A 4,695-nucleotide genomic window follows, 5' to 3' on the forward strand; every position below is an offset into this window, starting at 1 on the left:
GTTTGCCTCGGGTGCGCACCTTGCGTGCACCTTCGCCAGGGTGGGCGCCTTGGTGCGCACACCTTGGCTGGGCTGCGCACACCTTGGCACCCGCGTTTCCTTCATTTTAAATTTTTTTTTTTTACAATCTCTCAAGTGGGAAATTCTATAATCTCAACTTTTTTTGCCTTTTCAGGAAACTTTTGAATGGAGCGCATCATTGGTGCGCTCCGAAGTGTGCTCCAAAGCTCTCTCCAGCTGCGTGCACCTGCCCCGGCCGCGCACCCGGCCCCGCCCAGCTTCGCTCACCTGTCCCGGGCGTCTGGTGCGGAACCTTAGAGTAAGAAACATCACCGTGCACCTTGGCCAACGTGCGCGACTCGACCGAGCGCGCACTGGCCGAGGTGCACACCGATTTCACCTGGGTGCGCGCGCAGCACCTCGGGCGCACCGGGGTGCGCGCACAACGCCCGGGTTGCACCGTGGCCTGTGTGCTCGGGGCGCCTCGGGTGCGCGCTCGGTGTCGCCCCCGCGCGCGCGGTAGTGCGGGCAGCGCACCCCGGCCCGGCCCGGCCCCGACGAGAACGCAAACGGGCAAAAGGTTTATTCAAATAGCATTGCGACGCCCGGCGAAAAACTAAAAAAGGGTGCAACACCGGGACTTCCCGGGAGGTCACCCATCCCAGTACTACTCCGGCCCAAGCGCGCTTAACTGCGGAGTTCTGATGGGATCCGGTGCACTAACGCTGGTATGATCGCACCCGTTATGAGCTTGTCGCAGTGTGTACTTAGCAAACCGCGACCCACGTGCGAATCCACCCCGGCCACCCACCCCCGTCGAGGTGCACACCCTCCCTCGCGAAGTGCGCCCCGTTCGCCAAGTGTGAGCCCTGCCCGGGTGCGCGCACCTTGCTAGGGCGTCGGGTGTGCACCCGGCCCGGCCTACGTGCGTGCACCTGGAGGGGGCGTCGTGTGCGTGCAGTGTCCCGTCTGCAACGCGGTGCCCACACACCACCTCGGGCGCAACGACCTGCGCTCACATGTGGGCCGAGTGCACCTTGGTGCATGTTCGGGGCGCCTCGGGTGCACGCTCGATCTTGCCCCGGTGCACCAAGGCGCTCGGTTTGCCCCGGGTGCGCACTTGGTGCAAGGTGGGCACCCAAAATAGGGATCAAGCACCAAAACACAAGTTTCGGGATGCAAAATGGGACCCAAGGACCACAAATGCGTTCCAAGACCCATGATGGGTCCACGAGAACAAAAATGTGTTCCGAGACTTAATAAACAAATATTGGGTTTTAGGAGAAGAAACATGCTCTGATGCCCAAAACGAGAATCGACCCCGAAAAGGCCACAGGCCAAAAGTGGGATGCGAGACAAAAAAAAATGGGACCCGAGGACCAAAATTGGGTTCCCAGGTCGAAGACAGGGCAACCGGACAAGAAACGACCTCTAAGGCTCGAAATGAGTCCCGACGACTAAAACTTGACAAGAAGCACCCATCAGGCACCCAACTCGACACCCATGGGATGCCGACCCACCCGGGCTTCCACCTAGCACACCTTGGCACCCACCCACCCTCGCACCCAACCTCGCACCCAACTTAGCACCTTTGAACCCACATTGGCACTCACCCTGACCCTGGCACCTTGGAACCCACATTGGCACTCACCTTGACCCTGGCACCCACCTTTGCACTCACCTTGGGACCCACCCTGGCTCCCACCTCGGCACCCACCCAGACACCCACCTTGGTTCCTTGGCACCCACCTTGGATCCTTGGCACCCACCCCGACACCCACCTTGGCACGCAACTTGGCTACTTGCCACCCACCTTGGCTCCTTGACGCCCACCCCGACAACCACCCCGTGACCTACCCTGGCTAGGGTTGGTGCACACCCACCCTGGTGCCCACCTTGGCACCCACCCTATGACCCACCTTGGCACGCACCTTAGTACCCACCCCGTTACCCACCCTAGGACCCACCCCGTGACCCACCTTGGCCAGGGTGGGTGCACCCACCCTGGTGCCCACCTTGGCACCCACCCATCCTAGCACCCAGCCTGTGACCGGGCTTGGAACCCAACCTTGCACCCGCACCCGTCTTGGCCAGTGTGGGTGCGCACCCATCCTGGCACCCACGTTGTGACACACCCTTTAACCCACGCACCCTAGCACCCACGTTGGCACCCACCTTGGAACCCAACCTAGCAACTTGGCACCCACCCCGTGACCCACCTTGGCATCCACCATAGCAGTCGCCGACTTGGCACCCACCTCGGCACCCACCTTGACACTTGTGGACCCACCTTGCCACTCACCCTAGCATCGACCCATCCTAGCACCCACCCTGGCACCTTTGCACCCTAGCACTCACCCATCCTAGCACCTAACCTGTGACCCACCTTGACACTCACCCTCGCACCCACCTTGGAACCCAACCTAGCACCCACCCACCCTGACACCAACCCTAGCACCTACCCACCCTTGCACCCACCCTGTGACCCATCTTGGCACCCACCCATCCTACCACTCAACCTATCACCCACCTTCTCACCCACCTTGGCATCCACCTTAGCACCCACCCACACTGGCACCTTGGCACCCACCTCGGGCAAGGTGGGTGCACACCCACCCTGGCACCCAATTTAGAACCCACCGAGCATGTTACCCACCTTGGCACCCACATTGCAGCCCACCCTAGTACCCACCCTATGACCCACATTGGCATCCACACCCTAGCACCCAGGCACCTCGACACCCGCCTTGACACCCACCCTAGCACTGAACCTGTGACCCACCTTGGAACTCACCCTAGAACCCACCCACCCTGTGAACCACCTTGGCATCCACCTTAGCACCCACCCACCTTGGCACCCACTCTAGCACTCACCCATCCTAACACCCAACTTGTTACCCACCTTGGCACCCGCCCTCGCGTCCACCTTGAAACCCACCCTAGCACCCACCCACGCAGGAGCCCACCTTGGCACCCAACCTAACACCCACGCATCCTGGCACCCAACTTGTGACCCACCTTGGAACCCACCCTAGTACCCACCTTTGAACCCACTATATCACCAACCCACCTTGGCACCCACCCTATGACCCTCTTTGGAATCCACCCTAGCACGCACCCACCCTGGCACCCACCATGGAGCGCACCCTAGCACCCACCCACCTCGGCACGCACCTCAACACCCACCTTGGTGTGCGCACTGCGCCAACCTCTCAAAGACCCTATGTGGTGCGCTCCAAAGTGTACACCTTTGGTGCGCTCCAAGGTGCGCACCTTTGGTGCACACCGAGGTGCACACCAAAGTGTGCACCGAGGTGAGCACCAAAGTGCACTCCAGGGTGCACACCAAGGCGTGCACCTTTGGTGCGGTCAATGCAAACGAATTCGGAAGTTGGGGTCGATGTCCTAATCGCTGCTGCAGACTACACGTATGAGAATCGGACAAATAGCTTTATATAGGGGAGGTGTTGCGTTTGATGGGTCGACTCCCCTGGTTGTGTGCACTGCACCAACTTCAAAGACCCTGTCTTGTTTAAGAAGTCAAAAGTTGGGGTGGATGTCCTAATCATTGCTGCAGTCTACGCATGTATGAGAATCAGACAAATAGCTTATATAGGGGAGGTGTTGCATTCGGTGGGTTGACTCCCCTGGTTGTGCGCACTGCGCCAACCTCAAAGACCCCGCATAGCAGAAGAAGTCGGAAGTCGGATTTTGGTGAGCACCAAGGCGTGCACCTTTGGTGCGGTCAACGCAGACGAATTCAGAAGTTGGGGTGGATGTCCTAATCGTTGTTGCAGGCTACACATGTATGAGAATCAGACAAATAGCTTATATAGGGGAGGTGTTGGGTTTGATGGGTCAACTCCCTTGGTTGTGCGCATTACGCCAACCTCAAAGACCTTGTTTTCGTTAAGAAGTCAAAAGTTGGGGTCAATGTCCTAATGGCTCCTGCAGGCTACACATGTATGAGAATCGGACAAATAGCTTATATAGGGGAGGTGTTGGGTTTGATGGGTCGACTCCCCTGGTTGTGCGCATTACGTCAACCTCAAAGACCTTGTTTTCGTTAAGAAGTCAAAAGTTGGGGTCGATGTCCTAATTGCTCCTGTAGACTACACATGTATGAGAATCAGACAAATAGCTTATATAGGGGAGGTGTTGGGTTTGATGGGTTGACTCCCCTAGTTGTTCGCATTACACCAACCTCAAAGACCTTGTTTTCGTTTAGAAGCCGAAAGTTGGGGTCGATGTCCTAATTGCTCCTGCAGGCTACGCATGTATGAGAATCAGACAAATAGCTTATATAGGGGAGGTGTTGGGTTTGATGGGTCGACTCCCCTGGTTGTGCGCATTGCGCCAACCTCAAAGACCCTGCATTGCGGATGAAGTCGAAAGTCAGAGTTTGGTGTGCTACAAGGTGTGGTCGAAGGTGCTCACCTAGGTGTGCACCTTTGGAGCACAGGAAAAGTGCCCTCCAAAAGTGCGCACCTTTGGAGTGCACAAAAGTGCCCTCCAAAAGTGCGCACCTTTGGAGCGCAGAAAAGTGCCCTCCAAAAAGTGCCCTCCAAAAGTGCGCACCTTTGGAGCGCAGAAAAGTGCCCTCCAAAAAGTGCCCTCCAAAAGTGCGCACCTTTGGAGCGCAGAAAAGTGCCCTCCAAAAAGTGCCCTCCAAAAGTGCGCACCTTTGGAGCGCAG

The 4,695-nt window shown here is 57.8% G+C and overlaps 1 non-coding gene across 1 annotated transcript; it reads right to left on the minus strand.

Annotated features, from left to right (window-relative positions):
- Window positions 1–623: 623 nt before the first annotated feature.
- LOC131865213 (5S ribosomal RNA) lies at window positions 624–742 on the minus strand. Its single transcript, XR_009363942.1, has one exon. It is a non-coding gene; the product is annotated as a 5S ribosomal RNA (ribosomal RNA).
- Between the last annotated feature and the right edge of the window lie 3,953 nt (window positions 743–4,695).

Source organism: Cryptomeria japonica, unplaced genomic scaffold (genome assembly GCF_030272615.1).
Source record: "Cryptomeria japonica unplaced genomic scaffold, Sugi_1.0 HiC_scaffold_107, whole genome shotgun sequence".
In the NCBI taxonomy this organism is placed as follows: Eukaryota; Viridiplantae; Streptophyta; class Pinopsida; order Cupressales; family Cupressaceae; genus Cryptomeria; species Cryptomeria japonica.